The sequence below is a fragment of the Gymnogyps californianus genome, unplaced genomic scaffold, assembly GCF_018139145.2.
Source record: "Gymnogyps californianus isolate 813 unplaced genomic scaffold, ASM1813914v2 HiC_scaffold_34, whole genome shotgun sequence".
Lineage (NCBI taxonomy): Eukaryota > Metazoa > Chordata > Aves > Accipitriformes > Cathartidae > Gymnogyps > Gymnogyps californianus.
Genome location: NW_026114224.1, coordinates 1,069,678 through 1,092,130, shown reverse-complemented (window position 1 = coordinate 1,092,130; position 22,453 = coordinate 1,069,678).

Sequence of the window (22,453 nt, the reverse complement as noted above, 5' to 3'; positions counted from 1 at the left end):
ACTTTGTTGTGATTCTCTTTCCTTTCGTCTTTTTTCTAGGCCTTCCCTCAGTTTTGCCATAGTATCCCTAACTACTCCAGTGTGATCTGCATATACACAACACTCTTCTTGTAAGGCTGCACAAAGACCTCCTTGTTGTAAAAACATTAAGTCTAACCCTCGTCTGTTTTGTAATACTACTTCTGACAATGACCTTACAGACTGTTCGAGAGCAGTCATGGCTTTCTCTATTCTAGCTAAATCTTCATCTACTGCTATTCTAAGGGATTGAAATCCTTGATTTTGTTGTACTAGTGAGGCTATTCCGGTTCCAGCTCCTGCAGCTCCAGTGACCATAAGAATTGCCACGGTTAAAGCGGTAAAGGGTTCGCGCTTCTGTATGTGATGGAGTGAGGAGGCTTGGTTACTGTACATAAAGCTTTCAGGGTGATAAATTACCCTAGGTACTACAATAACTTGTATACAGAATTCTTTTGTCCAATCAAATACTTTTGTTGATAAACAGGGCGTGACTCCAGTTTGAGAGCAAACCCATTTTGCGTTTTCAGCTGGGAGTAACCAGTCCGCCTGTCTCCCACTTGGCCCTTGGACAGTTTTATTGCAAAGATGTTGTTTAGATCTAGGGACTGTACCTAGGCACCTTCCTTTTCCGGTGACTTGTGACACGGTAATTCCTTGTTTCCGAGTATCCCATAGGCATTCAGCCGGGTTGGTACCATTAGCTTTTCTATGCCTGTGATCTATTCCTATAGCTTCGTAATAAGGTGGGCGTATATCATAACATAACCAACAATGTTTCGTTATATTAGGATTGGTTGTATTTAGGACCTGAAAGCTTGCTTGCAACAGGTTCCATAACGGGTTGGTTTGGGGGGTAGGAGTCGGAGTTCCAGGTTCTGGCAGATTTATCTTGGTGTTATTTTCAGAAACAGATGGAGTTATTTCTGTAGATGGAGTTATTTCTGTTAAATCCGTTTCTCCGTCTGCAATAATAATAGAGTTCAGGCCAACCCCAGAGGGGCCTGGGGTATTGGTTCTTTCTTAATTAGTATGAGCCCTCCCTTATCGGTTCCGGGTTCCGTGTACCTCACTCCCCATATTCTTCCAATTGTCCACCCAATATCCGTAGGTTGTGTAATATTTAGGAAAAGGTATTTACAGTTTCCACGTCCTTTCCACCCCTTCGGTGGGGTGCATCCATACGGACCCCACTGGACCCTTAGGTATTTATCTCTGCCACATCCCGGTATCCAACTAGGGGCTATGGTCTCACAACCCCAATAACTACAATAATATTGATTAGGGGAGTTACAGTACCCTTTTCCAGGATTTGAACTAGGGCACATATAGAATCCCATATATTCCCAACATCGGGTTCTCGGGACTAGCTGGCACAAAGAGGAATTAAAACTCGGTCCTCCAGATGTTATCTGGGTCGCGATAACTGTCTGATCTTCGAATCGACTTAGGGTCCATTTAAAGGGTTGGTGTGGATAGCCATTAACATTTGTGCTCAGGTAACTTATCATAATCAGAAACACGGCATATCGAGAAGGGTGGAGACCCGACCAATTAGGGGCTACAATTTGTATTCGCAGGGCCCAATTGTTCTCAGTACAGTTGTCGTTTGATATATACTTGGTGGGATTTCTTTTATTATCCCTGAGGCAACTCTTCCAGCATCTTGGCGCAGTCCCACTCTGGGGTTTCCTTTCTCCACAGTCTTTTACCCCTCTGCCTCGCTCGTCGACCCGGTTGCTTCGAGTCACGAGGGGTACCATCTTCTCGGCAGCAGGGGTATTCTTCAGGAGAGTATATGCACCGTCTAGACACTTGCCTCCGTAGGTATGTTTCCCAGTTTTTTATTCTTTATTTCAGGTGAAACACACCGGACCCCTGTAAGGGTCTTACGACACTGTACCCTAATAATGTCAATCATAAATGGAATTGGTTCATTGGGGTGATAACAATAAAGTTCTGGATTTATGCCCCGCATAAATACTTCCCATCATCTGTTAGAATGTTTCCGAATTATTCTTGAGATACTTTAATTTTTAAAGTTAATTCAGTGAGTCCACTCTCTTTACCCCAGCATATTTGGCATACCCCTCGAAGGGGAACCCCATAAAGGCAATGGGTCCACCACCGTTCTCGGCACACCTTACAGCTAAAACAAATAAAAGGACAACAATTACAGTTTGATACACCACATTTTACCTTGACGTCCTCAGTGCTAATATATTCGTATCCTGCTAATAGACTATGATTGCTTACGTGTTCCAAGATTATACATGTGTCCATTTATGATTTCCGAAGAGTCATCTTCAAGTCCCCAGGTGAGCTAGTGATTTCCCAAGAACGGTCTCTCAGAGGCCCCTTTACGCGGCTTGCATGGGTCCAGCCTTTTTCTGCCGTTCGAATGGCTGTTTCTGTGGTAAGTAAAACGAGATAAGGTCCCTCCCAATGAGGGGTTAAAGAAGACTCTTTCCATGATTTAATTAGGACTTTATCCCCTGGCCTTATATTATGCATAGCTATATCTAAAGGAGGTCTTTGTGTTACCAGGCCTTTATTCCGTAACTGGCCTCTTCTGGCCATGAGTTGGACTAAGTATGGTTTTAATTGTGCACTTTCGATCTGGGGGTGATCATGGGGTATTTCTAAATCATATGGCATCCCATATAGCATCTCAAAGGGTGATATCCCTACATCAGTTCGGGGTTGTGTTCTTATATTCAATAATGCCAAAGGGAGGCACTTTACCCATGACATTTTAGTTTCTAGCATCAATTTTGTGAGTTGTTTCTTTATTTCTCCATTTACCCTCTCTACCTTCCCTGAACTTTGTGGATGCCAAGGGGTATGATATTCCCATTTCGTTCCAAGAGAAGAAAGAGCTTCCTTTGCTATTCTTGACACAAAGTGAGGGCCCCTGTCCGAGTCTATTACCTCTATTGATCCATATCTGGGGATTATGTTTTCCAATAGGGTTTTTACCACTGTCTGTGCTGTGGCTCTGGCTGTGGGAAAGGCTTCCACGAAATGGGTGAAATGATCCATTATTACTAAGAGGTATTTATATCGTCCTACTTTGGGGAGTTCGGTAAAATCTAGTTGAATTCTAGCAAATGGTCTGTGAGCCAATTCTCTCCCTCCCGGGATCCTTTCCCGTAATTGATGTTTATTGACCCTTTGACAAGTTATACATTCATTTACTATTCTTTTTGCTATATTATATACCCCGATACACATATATTTTGTGGCAAATTGATCCACTAGTGCCTGGGTTCCCCAATGAGTGGTTTCATGAAATTTTTGCATAATTTTCAAAGCTAGGGGTTTGGGGAGAACTTCTCGCCCATCTTGAAGCTTCCACTTTCCTTCTTCAGTTTCACTGATCCCCATTTTAACCATCTTGTCTTTTTCTTGTACTGTGAAACTGAGGATGGGATGTATCTTCCCATGTAGTGGGTAGTAGTCATACTTGGGTTTCCTGCTTTCATGAAACAAACATCTACACGAAAATGCATCTATCCCAAAATCCTCCCAACACTTATAGCACGGAAATTCTTCGTTATTCTCCCCACAATTTATACAATCCTCTCTGCTATTTTTAATTTGTATCAGCATTAAGGCTGCCCTCTTTGCTTCTTGATCAGCAAGGTTATTTCCTCTAGCTAGGGGGTTGAGTCCTTTCTGGTGTCCTTTTAAATGTACTACGGCGACACCTGCTGGCCCTCGTAATGCCTGTAAGATTTGAGTTATTAGCTCCTGATGTATGAGTCCTTTTCCTTGTGAGTTAATCAGACCTCTTTCTTCCCAAATTTTTCCAAATGTATGTACTACACCGAATGCATATTTTGAATCCGTAAATATGGTTCCAACCTTGCCTTTTAAGATCTGTAAAGCCCTCAATACGGCATAAAGTTCACAAGCTTGAGCCGACCAGTTAGGACTTAAGGGTCCAGATTCTATTATATTAAATGATTTTCCATCAATAACTGCAAAACCCGACTTCCTTTTCCCTTCAACTACCTGGGATGACCCATCCACAAAAAGCTTTTCTCCTTCTTCAAGTTCTTCCTCCTCTAAATCTGGTCTAATTTTCGTTTGCTCCTCGATATTACGGAGACAATCATGGCTGATTTTATCACTTGGTTCCCCATATAGAAATTGTGCCGGGTTTTGTAGATTTGTTACCTCCAACTCCAATTTAGGGGAAGAGATCAGAATGCCCTCATATTTTAGGAGTCGGGTGTCTGTTATCCACTTATCAGCCTTTTGTTGTAATATTCCTCGGATGTTGTGAGGAGATAGCACTCTCAATTCTCCCCCGAAAGTAATTTTATGTGTTTCTTCCACTAAAAGGGCCGCGGCTACTATTGCCTGTAGGCAGGTAGGCCATCCCCTACTTACGGGGTCCAGGAGTTTAGATAAAAATCCCACAGGCTTCTTTTTACCTGCCCAATCTTGAGATAATACCCCGAATGCTGTTCCCTCATCAACATTAATAAACAAGAAAAAAGGTTTCTTCACATCTGGTAGGCTGAGCACTGGGGCATTTACTAGGTCAGCCTTTAAAACCTCTAGCTGCTTGTCGTCACTCTCCGTCCATTTTAGCAACCCATCTTTAGTCAGTTTGGCATAAAGGAATTTTACTTTCTTGCTGTAGTTCTCAATCCATTGTCTACAATATCCAAAGAGGCCTAATAATTGCCTGATTTGCCTTTTAGTTTTCGGGGCTTGTAGTGACAAGATAGCATTTACCCTTTCAGGATCTAATCTTTTAGTTCCTCTAGTTAATCGATGTCCTAAATACTTTACCTCCTCTTCGACAAATTGTAACTTTGATTTTGATACCTTAAGTCCTTGTAAACTCAGGAAATTCAGTAATTTAATACTCTCTTCCCTCACCTTCTCTTCACTTTTTCCAGCTAATAGCAGATCATCTACATACGGACCATCGTGACCCCTTTTCCCACTTCATATTCCTTCAAAATCCATTCCAGAGCTTGCCCAAATAAGTTCGGGGACTCAGTGAATCCTTGGGGCAGTACTGTCCATCTTAACTGTTGTTTTCTGTGGGTGTCCGGGTCTTCCCATTCAAATGCGAAATAATCCCGACTGTCCTCATGAAGAGGGCAGGCCCAAAAGGCATCCTTTAGGTCTATTACACTATACCATTGATTATCCGGTCCTAATTGACTTAGGAGAGTATGTGGTTTGCTACCACTGGAAAGCGAGCTACTGTCCTTTTGTTAATTTCTCGTAGGTCATGTACTAACCTATATTTGCCATCTGGTTTCTTAACTGGCAAGACAGGAGTATTAAAGGGGGACATACAAGGTTCTAATAATCTCTTTTCTATTAGTCTTTGAATTTCGGGTTTTAGACCTATCCTCCCTTCTCTGGAGATGGGGTATTGCTTTATTCTAATCGGTATATCCGGATCCTTAATTGTTACCGAAAAGGGCTCAATGTTCAATCTGCCTATGGTTTCCGGAGTATACCAGACTTCAGGATTAATCTTTTGTTCATCCTCCACTCGCAGGGGACATAACTTAATTTTTATTTCTTCATTCTCAATTTCTAAACCAATTCCTAGTTCAGTCATTAAGTCCCGTCCCAACAGGTTATAATCTGCTTCTGGCATGAGTAATAGGGACCCCACCCCAATTTTTGTTTGTGTTTCAAAAATCACATCTTTTATTACGGGTACTCTAAAGGGCTCCCCCTTTGCCCCGATGACTTGTACTGTCGTGGGGGATATTTTGCATCCGTGGGGCAATTTCTGGACAGTGGATCTCTCTGCCCCTGAGTCCACTAGGAACTCGATTTCTTGCTGCTGGGGACCTATCTTTAGCTTTATCAAGGGCTCTGTTTTCTCCCGGGTCCCCAGCAAATAGAGCCACTGACACCCCTAGTCTTCCTTGAACATTTTTTCATCCGTAATCCTCTTCCTACAATCCTTCTTAATATGCCCTTTCCCTCCACAATAAAAGCAAATTACAACCCCTCGATCTTTTTCCCGTGGGGGATTCCGGGCTTCCCTTCTCACTCTACGATCCTCTGCTCTTTTTCCAGAAGATGGCGTCCGCTGTCCTTCCCTGACCGCGGCTACCAACATTCTAGCCTGTTTCTTATGGGTCTCCTCCTCCCTCCGAACGTACACTTTCTGAGCCTCTCTTAGTAACTCATCTAAGCCCTTATCTTGCCAATCCTCCATCTTTTCCAACTTCTTTCTAATATCCGTCCAGGATTTGGCCACAAACTGTGTTTTCAACAAAGCTTGCCCCACCGGTGTTCCAGGATCTAATCCTGAATATAATTGAAGATTCTTTCTTAACCTTTCCAGCCACTCCGTGGGAGTCTCGTCTTTCTTTTGGTGTTCACTAAAAGCTTTGTTAATATTCTGTCCCCTGGGGACAGATTCCCTTATCCCTTGGACTATAATAGTCCTTAAATCCTGCATATGGCCCCTGTCTGCTTCGTTTTGGTTATTCCAATTAGGTTTCTGCAGGGGCCACTTGGTGTCTGCTACAGGACCTTGCTGATGCTGTTGGTCCCAAATACGCATCCCCGCTCGCCTAATCATTTCCCTTTCTTCTGCTGTAAAGAGGATAGCCAAAATGGCTTGCAATTCCTCCCATGTATAGATATTAGGTCCCAGGAACTGATCTACTCGTTCCGAGACTCCGAGGGGGTCTTCCAACAAGTTTCCCATTTCCTTCCTAAATTCCCTAACGTCCCCAGAGTTGAGGGGGATGGAAACATACCCCATACCAGGTTGTGCTCCTCCCATTGCAACCTCCCTAAGGGGGTACAGATTACTCCTGTCCTCCCTCATCCTAGCCCGACTCCGAGTAACTCGCCGAGTCTCGGGAGAACTGTCGGGAGAGTTAGAGTCAGGGAGGTTGGGTGCCGTTGGGACAGGTGGAGGTGCAGGCGGGACATAAGGGGGGGATGAGGCAGGAGCCTCATCCTCTTCTCGGGGCTTTCTTTTATTCCCTTGTTTTTCTTCTCGTAAGGGGTATAGGTTGACCCTGGTTTCTGACTCTATCCATAGGTGTGCATATTCACTCTCCTCCAGGCTAAAGGGTTCCTTCGAGTTCACATATATGTTTAAAGCTTGGCACACCCAATCTTCAAAAGACCCAAAAACTGGCCAATATAGGTGGTCTCCTCTAATTTGTTTCCCACCCCAAACTTCTATACAATAATGTATCATTTTAACTTTATTTTTACCCTTCCTAGAGGGGTAATCATCCCAATGTTTAATCATCAACCCCAACGGGCTATCTGGCGGTATCTGGGGTAACCTAACGTTAGGCATTACCCCACCCATGGGACCAGAAGACTTGCTCTTCTTCTGTCCCATCTTCCGGAGTGCCCTCACACACACACAATTGTTCCCCCTCCTCGTGGCCCAGTCCCTCGCGGGAAATGGGAAACGCACTACTAAGGGGTCCGCACTCACTTCGTCCTTGAGCGGACGTCTCACACAGACGCACTCCGGGATACCCAACCCCAACCGAACGGATCACCGGCCTATACTTACTCACTCCTGAGTCTTCGTTCGGATCTTCGTGCACAAAGTTTACGGGGTTGCCGGCGTTTATTTGCTTTACTGCTGAATTTCGGTTCGTCGGTAGAGGCTTTGGATGGAAGAATCTCAACAGGGCCGCTTCTTCAGCGGGGCGCCTCCCCCGTAGGGTTTTTCCCGCCAAATTGCTTCTATCCGAGTCACGGCACCAAATTGTTATAAGTTTGCTGTCCAATAATTGAAATGGAACCAGTCCGATTATTTAAATCAATTTATTTGAGCAAGCAGCAGTAAGCAAAACAGCGCTGGGCGGCCGGGGAGTTTCCACTCTACCAACGGCGCGCGCAAAATGGAGAAGGGTTCCCTTACTTATACAGTCTCTAGTCCCTGCTTCCATGCTGGCTGGTATCGTTTGCGTTGTGTGTGCGCCTGCGCCGGCAGTTGCTAGGTGGTCGTAATCTGCCTCCTGGGGGTTGCTGGGATGAAGGCCGAAGTCTTCCTCGGCTGCCTTCTAGGTGACTTAGGTCCCGCTCATGTTCTTGTGAAATCGCCTTTTCTTTTATCCGTTACTCAGTTGTTTCTTCTACCGAATATTTGGCTGTCCCTACCCCCACATGTCTTTAGATAACTAAGGAATGTTTCAATACTTGCAAGCAGACCCCCACATGTCTTTGGATAACTAAGGAATGTTTCAACACTTGCAAGCGATTTTCCCACAATGTTTGTGGGTATACATCAGCGAAAAAAAAAAAAAACAACAAAACTTTCCACATGTCTTATACAAGCAAGATTTGATTAACAAACTCAGGGTTCTACTTATCACACTCATAGCTATGTCAGCACAGCTGGATGCAAATTCAGGGTCAAATTCAGCCTTTCCAAGCCCTGGTTTCAGTTTTCACAACCTCAGAAAAGCCGGTAGAGGAAGGCACTCTCCAAGTGGCAGAACGTACCTTTCTTTATAGAGCTGTATTTTTAACAGCCTAATGCTTCTTTGTTTGTGTTTCTCTCTTGTGTTTCTGAATTAGTTTTAGAATCGAAAAGATCTGCTTAAGGTTGGAATCTGATTTGATGTTCATCGGAGCAGGAATGACAAAGGATGATTAAAAGGTTCAATTCTGAATAGAAGATAAGCTCAACCTGCCTGTGAGGGGTGGGTGAATCTCCTATTGTGTAATAATAGTAGTTGAGGCTCCCGAAGTGCTTTTCCTGCTAACCTTAGAGAGCTGTGAAAACAGCACCGGGAGATAAATCCGCTGACGTGCTTCTAGTTTCCCTGTAAAATCACTTCTGGGGTAGGAAATGGGGCTGGCGAGTACTGCCCCTGCCACCAGGCAGCCCTGTTAGTGTGAGAAGGCCCTACAAGGGTGTAAAGTATGCGTTAGAGCTGCCTGCATTCATTGCTGGTTGGTAGCTGGAGGAACGGGTGGATTTGTGAGCTGACTTAGGGCCAGAGGTAGGGAACAGAGCACGGGGGCTGAATCAGTGGGGTCTTCCCTGTGCCTGATTGATTTGCCACGGATGGGACGGTGGGAAGGCTCTCGAACACAGGCGTCGTGGCTGCTGCTGCTGAAGGGTCTGCAGGCCTTCCGATGCAAAGGCAGCTGCTGTAGGCCAGGTACTGCTCTCCTCTGAGCCTTTGGAGAGCTAAGCTGGATGTCGGCGATCCTGATAGCCCGGGGCATAGGGAGGTGCTCTTCCCCTAGGGAAGAAGCCTAGGGAGATCAGAGAGCCCCCACGTTGGTTTTGTAAATCCAACAAAGCGTCACTGTGTTGTGTTGCTGGACTTGGTTTTACTACCGGGCCATGAGCTACTGGTTGCTGCTGCTGCTTGCCTAGAGTGATTTTGTCCGTCTTGGCAGAGATCCGAGCTCCGCTTTCTTGATGCTGCTCAGGTGCTTCCTAGGAGCCAGCCCAGCCCAGGCAGAGCAGATGAAGGGGGAAACGGTGTGTGGCAGGTCACGCAGCTGTAAGCTTCGGAGTGCCTGCGAGCTTCCTGATCCACCCTACCCTAGCTGCCATCCTAGAGCAGAGTCTGTTCTACATCAGAGCCCAAAGCAAGTGGCACAGCGGATCCTGCTGCTGACCACCCACGTGTCTTTGCTGTAGGTTACTGCTTCACAGGAGATGGTGCTTACAGGACCAAGAAAGGCTATTACCGGATGACGGGACGCACGGATGATGTCATTAACGTCAGCGGGCACAGGCTCGGGACGGCAGAGATAGAAGATGCAAGGGTAAGTTCCAAGCAGGTACGATGTCCCTTGACAGGGCATGTCTGTGGGGCAGGGTGGCCCTTTGAAAGAAGCTTTATGAATTTAGACAAGCGCAGGCTCTGTTGCCTTTGAACCCCTGCCCCTGCATACACACAGCTTGATGCATGATGCATAATGACTAGCAAAGGTGCAAAAGGAAACAGACCCTTATGAAGGAGACGACGAATGGGCAAGCGAGAGAGGCGTCACTTCGTGGGCAGTCCCTGCAGTCGAACTGTCAGAGCTGTGTTTCCTCTCCGGGACGTTGTACTGTTGCAGTTGTAATTTTGGATGCTGGTGGAGTCTCCATAAGGGATTGTCTCTCCCGTTTGCTCCTTCCCCTCCCTTCTGCTAACACCTAACCTCTTCTTCCCAAATCTGCGGTTCTTGCTCATCTGAACTAGCTGAGTATGCCTAAGAATTCGGCAGTGTTAAACGTGAAGCGACCTTGATTCATGTGAGCTGCAAAGCTAGCCTGTCATTTGGAGAGAAAATAATATTAGCTCAGGGAATTGACAACAAAAAGTGCTCAGAGTATTTCTCTTCAAAGCTTGCCCTGAGTATTTATTTCTGTATTACGTGCCTTGCCTGCAAATGGCACTTAAATGTAACATTTGATAAACCTGAGCTGTGTTCGCATGGCACACCGGATCCTACTGTCTCCTCTGTGAGTAAATTTTTTGTCTGCGTGGGTTTCTGACCGTAGATACAGGATCCAGTTCCTGTCCCACTCTGCGCATGTGTGTGCATGTGTATATGGAAATGTATTAATCTGCTTGGATTGCTCTGCGATGTTTTCTTTCGTATTTTACTCTGATTTAAGATAGCATAATCCGGTCTTTGGTGTGGGATTCAGAGATGCAATTTCTTTTAGTCTGTACAGCCAAATTGTCTCCTTACTGCAGAAGACTGTTAAACTCTGAAGTGTGCCAATAAATCACTGTTGTGTAGCATAAGAATAAAAATATGCATTTGGCAAAACAACCCTTCCCCCCTTCTGGAAAGATGAGGAGGTCTGATGCTTTCTGCCTTCTGGTGTGCTTTGGGCACTTGTAAACAGCGGTCGAATGTGGACTGTGATGTTGACAGCTTCACTCTTGCTCTGCTGGCAACAGTTCCCTGTGGCACAGAGCAATGGAGGACTGGTTTTGCTTGTGATTTGGCCATGGCCCGTCACCACTTGGGACCGCAGCCGTGCACGCACAAGAGCACAGACAAAGAAAGAGAAAGCAGGTTTCGAGCTGGTGCCAATTCAGCTTGGTGTGCAGTGGGCTTAGCAGTGTGTGTAAGAGTACTTATTGGTGTGTTTAAAAGCAGGGCCAATCCAGTGAGTAACTGCTACTCCCAGAGACGTGGGCATGGCCGTGGCCACCAGCTGACGATGCAGTAGGAAGGCGGCATCGAGCTTTCCTGTTGTGCTTTCAGCAGGATCTGCCAAGGGGAGGGTGAGCTATGGCAAGGTGTTTTGTTCCTAGAGCAACTGGCGCCAACTCTACAGGGCTTTTTGCAGTTGTTATGCTCTGTGTCTTTTTGTTTCACTTTTTGTGAAGGCTGATCACCCTAAGGTCCTTGAGACAGCTGTGATTGGGTATGCACACAAGATCAAAGGAGAAGGTATGTGAAAAGCAGTGTTCTGACATGACACCTACGTACACTTCCCTTAATTTCTGAGCTAGGTTTTGTGTTCGGAGGTGCCTAGGGAACGGGAGGACAGTTATCCTTAGGTTGACTGGTGTTGCAGCCCCAAGAGGCAGACACAGCCATGAAAATAACTGCATGTTCCTAAGCTGGGGGCAGGTATTCCTCCCTAAGCTGTTTTCGCACATAGTGTTTATGTATGTGGTAGAGCTTCCTTAAAAAGGATTGTGCTCAGAGATGCCACAACCTTCAGTGTCACTGAGGGGCAGAGTGGCACTTTCCACTGCCCAGCCATTTTGCATTGACAATTAGCATCAACGCCAGATCCCAGAGCACTGGCTGTTTCTGTTGCGTAACTCTGAGAGCTGTTCAGCCTGACCCTGGGAGCACTGATGAACTCCAGGCTCTGTTTCAAGCCTGCTCACCTTTCAGCAGCTCCCTTTGCACAAAGCTGCCCCTTAGCTGCCCCCCAAGGCCCGTCTGCATCCATTCCACTCTCTGCTTGGAGGCAGTGACCAGACCGCTTCTTTGAGGGGCTCTGCTTTAGTCCCATGCTGGAAAGGTGGACACCAAGACACAGGTTACAGAGTACAACAGGAGCAGGCAAGGGTGGCTCATTCAACTTGGAAGAGCCCAGGACATCCTCAGTGGATTGGAGCAGCTCCCAGAACTTTCAGGTTTGCAAGGAAGCACCTCTGTTTCCCTGTGTTTGGGGGTCTTTGCTTGCTTGTTTGTTAAGGCTTTGGAGTTTTGTAGCCTGCTGGCCTGATCATGTAGCAAAATGTGAGACCTGCTAGCGTCTCTGTTCAGTGCCTGAGAACTCTTTACCAGGCTCAAGTTTATGCTAAAGGCTTTGAATCTGCTACTAAGTCCTTTGCAGGAAGCGTAGCCAAGACATTTCACATTCTTCTGGATATGAAGGCAGGCATGTAGTCTGCCAGCTATAATCAGGCAGAGAGAAACATCAGCAGACAGGAGTTATCCCTTGAGTAGGAGACCCTGTCGCTGGCGTGCAGTATTGTGTGCTTTATATGCCTGCCCTGTAAAGGGGAATATGAATGTCTGTTCCGGTAATGTGTTGAGATCTGTGTCATCATCAGTGCCTGAGTTTTCAAGTGTTACTAGCTTTCTAGTGCAATAGTGAACAGCTTATTCAGGACCTGATTCTCCAAAGAGCTGTGCGTCCTGCAGAACCCAGCCTGGACATACACAGCAATGAGTAAATGGGGAGCAAAGTCCCCTTAGATAAGAATAAAATTTGCAGCACAGGGAACTGATGCTAGTAACACTCCTTTCCTTGGACATAAACTAATGTGCTCAATGGTCTGGTATTTCCCAGGAGCCTCAAAGGAGCTGTGGCCATGAGATAGTGTGCCAGCTTAGGACAGTTCAGCCAAATTTCCTTGTGTTTTCCAGCAGGACCCAGGTTCTAATATAGGTGCATCTTTCCCTTCTCTGCAGGTGGTGAAACATCTTCCTAAAACCCGATCAGAGATCCTCATGAGAAGGCTGCTGAGGAAGGTAGTCACTGAACAATCAAACAACATGGGAGATGTCACCACACATGATGGTCCAAGTGTTGTCAAGGAGATATTGGATGCTTAGCAGAAATACATGGAGAAGAGTTCCTCATAGCAGATGGCTCTGGAATCTCTCTCCTCTGGAAATGCGGAAGGTCTCAAATAACCAGCCAAACGACATAGTTCTCTCTTGGTGTTTTTAAAAATCTCTCTGTTCCCTGCTAGGGGAACAAGATTTTCCGCTCCACAGCGTATTTTGAGATGCACAGAGCTAGGAGCAATCTGCAGTTCTGCACAGTCAGTGAGCTCCCTTTCATTCCTTTTAGGGCTGATGTAGAGCAGCCATTGGTGGTTTCCATTAGCTATGATGCAATTTAATACTAGCTGAAGCAAGATGCAGACGTTAAGGTTCTCATTGTAATGTTACTGTACAGGGAAATGTCTTTATACAATACCTCTGCTGTTTTAAAAGAAGCCCTGGAATACACTTCCCCAATTTTTCCTTCAGCTTGGGTATCCAAGTTCAAGTAGCTGTATTTCACTGCAACTGTGGTGCCTTTTCAGCAATGCTGGGTATTCTAGTAGTTGTTTCACATGTGTTATTAGGGAAATAAGAAGGACATTGCTAGTCTGCTAATTCTTTCTTGTGTTTACCTAGTCGTAAACACTTGTGTTTACCTCCTTCGGGTTTCCTCGTAAGGCTTGTGCTGGGACTTGCCAGAGAGGGTGGGCTTGTGTCCCTTCATGTCCCACCTAGGCAACCCAGCACTAGCACTTCCAGCCGCAAAACTGAGCTACAAAGCCTACCGCTGGGCTCCCTTCCATGTCCTCAGTGCATTGCCAGTTGCGTACAAGGGGTCTAGTCCCATGTGTTTTTATTCTGCTTTGAGAAACTGAGATCACCAGCCGGGTTTGTGAAATAACTGTCCTCTTCCTTATCAGTGATGACAACTGGATCAGCTGTAGGAATGGACTTCACCACTTCCTTGGTCTTCAAGTTTTTTCTCTTTATAAACCACCTGTGCAAACACTGCGCTGCCCAGGAGAGGGTGAGAGAATGTGTGGATGATGCTAACGAGACCTGCAGTGAAATAAATGAGATTCCTCTTTTTTCTTCCAGAGGACTTGCTTGGAACATCTGTTTGAAAAGGGAAGGTGTTAGCATTATGTTCAGCCCGAGTCCTTCATGAATGCTGCTGATCTCAAGTGGCTTAGTATTTCTCCTGTGTTCATAAACAAATGCTTCCTGGCTATTCTGCCTTGTTAACTTAGGTGAAGCGCATGTGAGAGAAGGAGGAATGTCTGGAGAATGAAACCAAGATGAATATGTATTTGTCTTCACTCAGAAACATCCAAAATGCTTTCTTGTTAGCCTGCTTGAATATGACACAGTAACAAAAGAACTGAAAGTCTGAATGGTGGGGCTGAGGTTTCCCAATGGTGTCCAGCTCTCTCCTGCAGAAGACTTTGTCCTGGTGCAGGAGACAACCACGGCTAGTATCAGGAGGTGAGTATGACTTAGCTGAAATTATTGGTACTCTCTGTTTAGAGATTGTGTGAATAAATGAGTTGAATGACAAAAGAAATCCTACACTCTCTTCATGCCTAGTTAGCAACGGCAAAGAAGGTGGCCTTCCTCAATACTTAATTTTTTTCTTTCACTGTAAACATCTGGACTGCATAATCTTTCCATCATGGGCTCCTTGAGCATAGTGAGTAAGCTGACTTTTTCTGGGGAGAGGAATGCGGCTCTGCTGCATTTCCCTGTACCAAAACAAGGAAAAAAATAAATTCTTTTTATTTTTTGAAGTGAATTCCTTTTGGGACTTTTATTTATTACTTAGACTGCTTGAGTTAAGATGTCCTAATCCTACTATCTGTAACTTTCAGGTATTATGTGTCTAGTCTAATGAAAGGTGGAGCAGATATGTTTGTTGAGAATATGCCTGGTCTTCCAGATAATATCAGGTTAAGCAGCTCTGGAGGACATTGGGTAGCTATGTTAGCTGTCCGGCCCAATCCTGGATTTTCTTTGTTGGACTTCTTGTCTGAACAACCATGGATTAAAAGGATGATATTGAAGGCAAAAAAAAAAAAAAAAAAAAAAGACATTAAAAAAATCACCTTTAGTATAGGAATGGAAGTGATAAATACTCGTTTACTTGTTTGTCCAGTTTCTTCCTCTTCACAGGAAGATTTTTAATTTTTTTGTAGTGCCGTGGTTAAAACTGTTGTGGTTGTGCCCAGGTAGAACGGTCCTTATATATTCATAGGCAGTAAAACTAACATTTGCTTCTCTGAGTAGCAGGTACACATCTCTTAAGTTGCCTTCCATCCTGATCTCAGGAAAGAAAAAGGGATTGTCTCTGCCCTAGCCGTGCAGCAACACAGAACCTACATTTGGATATGTGAAGATTCCACCTTTGTACCCAAAGTGCCTGAACTACTTATTGCCAGGTGTCTGGAGAGCATTTGGGAAGTCTGACCTGTTCTAATGACTACCCTAGGCATCCTAGGAGGCAGTGTGTATGTTATGTATGCTGCTAGGTGACACTTTGTTCTGACTCAGTATGCCTGTTGTTATGTCACACCCCCCTTTAGGATGAAGATGAGCAAGAATAATGTATTTTGTAAGGGATATCTGATGCTAAAGAAAGGGCATGGTGCTTTTTAAACAATACAGAGACTTGAAAATACTTCCATTCTCAAAAAAAAAAAAAAATCAACAAGCAGTGTTTAGGATGGAAGTGCCATTTCAGCTAAACAAACTCTGTGCTGTCCCTGTAAAACCTGTTGTCTCTCCTGGTGCAGTGCAGGAGCCTTAACAAACTGATGCTATGGGGAGCAGAGCATGATGTCTGCTGCTTGACATCAGCTGCACCAGAACAAGCTGATGTCTCCTGCATGGACATCCTTTCAGCCTAGTGCTGAAGTAGAGTACGCTTCTGCTGGTCTTTTTTTTTTTTTTTTTTTTTAAGTTGGCTTTTCAGATGTTAATGGTTAAGCCTGTGTAATAGTGTTTACTCAAAATGTGTGCTTATGTTCCTAGCTGCTTCTTCCAAGGAGTGTGGAATGGTCTTTGACTGTCTAAGTGTCTGAGATCTAATTGTGGAGAACAAAATCTTTTATTGTTAATTTTCTTTTTTTTCTTTTCTTTTAGTTGCTGAGTCAGGAAAGTGTGGCAAAGTTTGTGCCCAAATATAGCCTTGTTGTTGAACTTAGTGAGACAGGATCCTACAGAAGAAGCTTTCATGATCCCAATGGTGTGACGGTAGCCTATGTTAGCGAGGCACATGAGCACAATGGATATCTTTACCTGGGCTCCTTCCGGTCTCCATTTATTGGCAGACTTAGTCTTCAGCATGTTTAACTGTCCATCCATGATAAAGTGCCACTGTCCTCTAATATTCCAGAGGTACGAAGGAAGCACGTGCTTGAGGCAGCGTGTGACCAAGGCCAAAAAGTGAAAGACAGTCTGTTAACGTGCAGTAGTACTGTTCTGTTGCCCTAGGAAAAGGTACAACTTGCTGTACCTGACCTCTTCTTTGGTTTGACTGCTCTTGCTTTGGAGTTGACATGCATAATTATTAATATCTGAGGAGCATGGTGGGGTATTTTCAGACGGTTATATGCCCCTTAAAGAAAATCCATTGCTTTTCCACACCCAGCCCTGTTTGGAGTCATCTTCGACATCATCTGTCACCTGTAGTGCAACTGTATGTCTGAAGATGAATGTGGACTGGAAGGGCCCCTGTAAAATCTAGTGACAGTGGCCATGGAAGGCTTTGGTGGAAAATCTTGGAATGCAGTAGTAGCTCATGGATGCTTTCTGGCATCTCCAGAGGAAATGGTTTACTTCATCTGTTAACAGATACTCCGCTTGGTAAATCCAGAGAATGCTTTTCTGTCAACTCCTACAAAGGCAAGACTGTTCTGTTCCATTTTAAATAAGAAGTTTTGCATCTTGAAGAAGGGGTTACTTCAGCTGCTCTGTGATTTGGTGGATTGATTCCTGCTCTGGGATTGAAGACTTTGTTGCTCTCTCTTCTTCTGCCCCTGGGTGACAGTCAAACAGAAACTTACGTTATTGCTCCATTTCCTCCCCTTTGAAAAGGCAATGATCAAGATTTGCTTGATATAGAATGAAAAGCACCAGAGAAGGGGAAGGTGATGTTAAAAATGTCATCTGCTTTCACTGGCCTTCTGCGCTTGTCCTTACTAATGGAGGGGTATGCAAATGGCAGTGATTCTTTTCTGTGCGTGCTTCTGTCCCCTTGTTCTGTGTTACTAGCAGGCTGCAGCAGTCCTGTGGTAAGTAGCTGATGGTTGCTGGGTCAGGCTGACTTGTTCCTGTCCAGGCCAGGGGCTGCAAGCCCTTTTGCTTAACCTGGTGGTTCCTGGATTCGGGAGGGAGCTCAGTAAGCGGCAAAAGAAGCCTAGTAGCTGAGTTGCTGCAGGCTCTGACCTGTGGTCCAGCTGAGCTCTACCTTAATAGTTTGTGGACAGAGATGGAGTGATACTGTGGTAAGTTGGAAAGGCTGGAGAGGTGTGACCTGCCTGAGCGGGGACAGACTTGTTGCTGTGTGAGCTCTGAGGAAGGGCTGAGAGGCAGGGGGCGGGATGAGAGGTGGGGGGCGGGATGAGAGGTGGGGGGGGGAGGGGGGGGCGGGATGAGAGGGGGGGGCGGGACAGAGAGGCAGGGGGCGGGAGAGAGGGGGGGGGGGAGAGGGGGGGGGGGGGGGGGGGGGGGGGGGGGGGGGGGGGGGGGGGGGGGGGGGGGGGGGGGGGGGGGGGGGGGGGGGGGGGGGGGGGGGGGGGGGGGGGGGGGGGGGGGGGGGGGGGGGGGGGGGGAGAGGGGGGGCGGGACAGAGAGGCAGGGGGCGGGATGAGAGGCGGGGGCGGGAGAGAGGGGGGGCGGGATGAGAGGGGGGGCGGGACAGAGAGGCAGGGGGCGGGATGAGAGGCAGGGGCGGGCAGGGGCGGGACAGAGAGGCAGGGGGGGATGAGAGGGGGGGCGGGACAGAGAGGGGGGGGGGGGGGGGGGGGGGACAGAGAGGGGGGGGGGGGGGGGGGGGGGGGGGGGGGGGGGGGAGAGGGGGGGGGGGGGGGGGGGGGGGAGGGGGGGGGATGAGAGGCAGGGGGCGGGACAGAGAGGCAGGGGGGGGGAAGAGAGGGGGGGGGCGGGACAGAGAGGCAGTGCTGTCCCAAAAATCAGGATTCTTTCACCCGGTGTGCAAAAAAGCCGATTAACACACAGAGTCGAGATATTTGTTTATTTCATGTCTGCGCAGAGATGGGCGCTAGGTGGTAACTCCACAAAGCCAGCACGCCTGGTTAACACGCGGTAAAGCATTTTATACCTTTCGAGCAACAGTTATCAGTATTTTTACAGTTTTGCTTAGTTACTCTCGTTCCTATTGGTTCTCGCAAGTCTCATCTCCACTGAAAGTCGCAGTGTCCTCCTTTTTTACTGCGCATGTTCTGTGAGGAAGGGGCTTCTGTTGGTAGGGGGCTCTCCCTACCCAAGGGTGGGTTTTCTAGTATGTGAATTAGGACAGTTCACTCACAGTTCAAGTAGCTCTTTGATTGCCCCTGTGCTTATCTTGGTATTTCTTTACCCACTGACTTACTTATGGTGTCATCTTGTTTCTCTTCTCAAGGTCACGCCTCGTTAACTAAATAGCATCCTTTGCTTTTGTTTCTCGCATATCTCCAACACCTGCAGAACCTGCTTGCGACCGAGCCCTCGTCCATGACTCAGATGCCAGCAAGGCCCTCGTTGCCCGCGCCCGCGCCACGGTGGGTACCCCCTGCGCCAAATCTCACCCCCCAAGCCAGGGGGGAGGCTCAGCTCGGAGCCTGACGGTCCTGCCCTGGCCTCTCCGTCAGGGGCAGAGCGATGCCGGCGCCCGAAAGAACCCCCCGACCCCACCGCAGAAGCTGGAGGAGGTGCTGGTGGTGGTCGGCGGCCGCGTGCTGGAGGAGGGCGAGGATGAGGACAGGGGGCTGGAGATGCCGGCTGCCCCCAGGAACTTCGCCTTCTACAACCCCAAAAGCAGTAAGTGCCCACAGCAGGGATGGGGCAAGCGCACAGCCCCCAGGATGTTCATTAACCCTCTGTCTACCGCCAAGGCCACCTCTTGGAAAATGATCTGGTGTCAGGAGGGGCACTGCTGGGGGGGGAGGGAAGAGTGAAACAGGGCTGGCTTAAAAGCAGCATCGCTGGCTGGGGCGGTCATTGCTTGGCTCCGCTGGGTTTCAGGGCGATGGATGGCTCTGCCCTGCTTCCCTGATTACAACAAACGGGGCTTTTCCCTGGTGGCTCTGAACAACGATGTGTACGTCACAGGTAGGTGCTGGGGCTGCTGGTATGGGGTGGGGGTCCCCAGGTCGTCCCGCTCTCTGCTTCTCGCTTCCAGCCCTGAGAGGAGATCCTCTGAGGCGCCGCTTGCCTGACCTCTCCCCTGCTCTCCTGCCCACCGGGGAGAGGGGCTCCAGCCGTGCTCAGAGCCACTGCCCAGGGGACACCGCGGCAGGTGCCACAGAACCGATGGGGGAGAGGACCAGGCAGAGCAGCCCTGTAAAGGCTTGCGTGACAAACAGGCCCTTCTCTCAGGCTGTGGCTTTTGCCTACAAAGCCAAAGGCCCCGTTTCCTGCAGACAGCGCCGCAGAAATGTGCCAAGCCTTCCCGGGGAAGGCACCAAAGGTCCCTGGGAAGGACAGAGCCTGATTCCGGGCCAGCGTTCTCTACCGTGCCGCAGCGACTGACTCCAAGGGCACAGGACAGCCCCGCAGAGCCTCTCCTCGGGAGCCAGAGGAGACGGCAGCACGGTCCAGCTCCAGCTGCGCTCGACCGGACAACCGGCAGTTGCAGCTGGAGCGGTGCAGCGACATGCCGCCAGCCGGGTTCTTGGCAAGGACCAGAGGCAGCTCGGTGCTTCCTTTGCCCCGCCCAGGACGGAGGCCGGGGAGATGTCGGCCGAGACATGCAAGCGCCTGGGAAGCCGTTCTACTTACTGCCTGGACGTCTGCTCTACCAGTTCTTCATCCACGGTCCTGAGGGGATCCACAACACGTCTCCTCACACTCTCCTCCACGCTCCCTGGCCACCTCACCTGTCCCAGAAGGGAAAAAGGGATGGCTCCGGCACACCCCTCTGACCTGCTCCGCTCCTTCCCTTCGCTCACGCAGGGAGGCACAACGTCCCATCTCAGGGACATTTCTCAAACCCTGTGCCGAGCAGCTGGGAGCCTGGCACGGGGCCGACTACCAGACAGCCCCGCAGCAACGTGCACAGAGCATTTCAGACCTGCCTCCACGGGTACAAGATGAACGCCAGGCTGCGAGCTCGGGGGTGAGTGTTCCTGCCTCCAGAGACACTCCTGAGATTTCGAGGACCCCAGTAAACTGTTCAAATAAGACTTCAGTGCCTACAAATGGTCACCTCCTGTGGGAGCTTGAGGTGCCCCGGCCCAGTTACAGCTTTGGGACACAGTAACAGACACCAGAGCAAAAGCTTGAGAGATGAACAACTGATCCCAGAATAACTGCGTCACAAATGCAAATCAGCAGCACAATTGTCCGCGTTGAAATGACGGGAAATCCAGTCATTCACTAATACTGGGCTAAGATTAATAGCAGGGTGTGCAAAGACTTAGATAACCATGGTTATCAGGCTGGCAGGAAGCAGGACACGGCTTCTTCGGATGACTGACTTGGATGGGCCAAGGGGCTTGGGAAGGTCCACATTCCGTGACTCAGCTGCCATGTTTTATTGCTGAGTCCCAGGAGGGCTATCGGGGCTCGTGAACGAACCATCGCACCCCACCTCTGCTCCGTCTGCACCCCCACCCCCCCTCTGCTCCATCTGGACTAGCTAACCAACCATAGTAACACCCCACCTCTGCTCCATCTGGACTAGCTAACCAACCGTAATAACACCCCACCTCTGCTCCATCTGGACTAGTTAACCAGACCAGTAAGTAACACCCCACCTCTGCTCCATCTGGACTAGTTAACCAACCATAGTAACACCCCACCTCTGCTCCATCTGGACTAGCTAACCAACCATAGTAACACCCCACCTCTGCTCCATCTGGACTAGCTAACCAACCATAGTAACACCCCACCTCTGCTCCATCTGGACTAGTTAACCAACCATAATAATACCTCACCTCTGCTCCATCTGGACTAGTTAACCAACCGTAGTAACACCCCACCTCTGCTCCATCTGGACTAGTTAACCTATCATCACACCCCACCGACATCCCACCTCTGATCTGTCTGGACTCGTCAACCAGTGCCTGTGGGAACTGGGGGTGGAAGGATGGGATATGGTTCTGGGAAGTGGGGACAGGGAGGGACATGACCCAGGCCTTGGGAGAGAGGGAGGGATATGGCCCAAGGCTCTGGGGAGAGGGAGGGATTTGGCTGTGGGAACTGGGGGACAGGGAGCCAAGTTGCCTGTGGACCTGGGGAGAGGGAGGGCTACGGCTGTGGGAACTAAAGGGAGAGAGACGGACATTGCGGGTGGAAATTCAGAGTTGCTTGATTTTATGGGTTATCCAAATCTCTTTTCACTTCACAGCCAGCGTCAAAACAACGGCTTTACTTTGCAGAGGTGGTAACCTCTCAACAGACTCCCACAGAGGCTGAAACCGCTTGCCTGAGTGGTCATGTAAGGCAAAACGCCACTAGAAGGCATTCCTGCTGCAGAGCGAAGCACCGGGGAAGGGGATGGCAAAGAGCAGGGCTGCTCGCGCAAGCTTCGCTGGGCTCCCGCGCGGGAGCGCGACTGCGGTCTAAAACCCAGCCTGCACTGTAAGAACCGGCCTGTGCGGTGCAAGGGTTTTTCACAGTAAACTGGGCAAGCTCTCGTGCCTGTTGTCAATTCTATAGTTCAGCTCAAACGTACAAGGAGTTTTGCTTCTCTCCAGTTATGGACTGATCGGTCTGTTAAAAGCCTTGGTGCCGGGGGCTACTATCAGCCTGGGTGGCTACTGTAGCACCTGCTTATATGAGTTAGCAAAAATGGCAAGTTTCTTTGGGAAATGGTATTCCAAATGCTCGTGCTCTCGTCTGTGTTCCGCCTCCCCCTCCTCAACTTGGCAAAATCTTAAAACAAGCATGCATACCATTTTACTGTTTGCTTTTCCCCAGGTTTGCCATCCCAGGAATTCAAAGCGCACCATCATTAGGCCTCCTAACGGTGAAAAGCTGGTTGATTGTGGCAAGTTACGGATCTGAGAGGAGTCCAAGAAGCATTTTCCCTGTTGCTGCAGAGCAGGGATAACTATTTTCAGGACAGGAAACCTTGACCACAGGCAGAAAACGGTGCCATGCCGCCAGCCCGTGATCGCCTCCGTCGTGAATAATTATCTGGTACTGCCTGCTTAGGAAAGAAGGCTGTTTATTTTCCTCCCGCTGGGTCCAACACAAAGCAGTTTGCATGCTGTACCATGTCAGCCAGTACACCCTCCTGTCCCACAGCACAAAA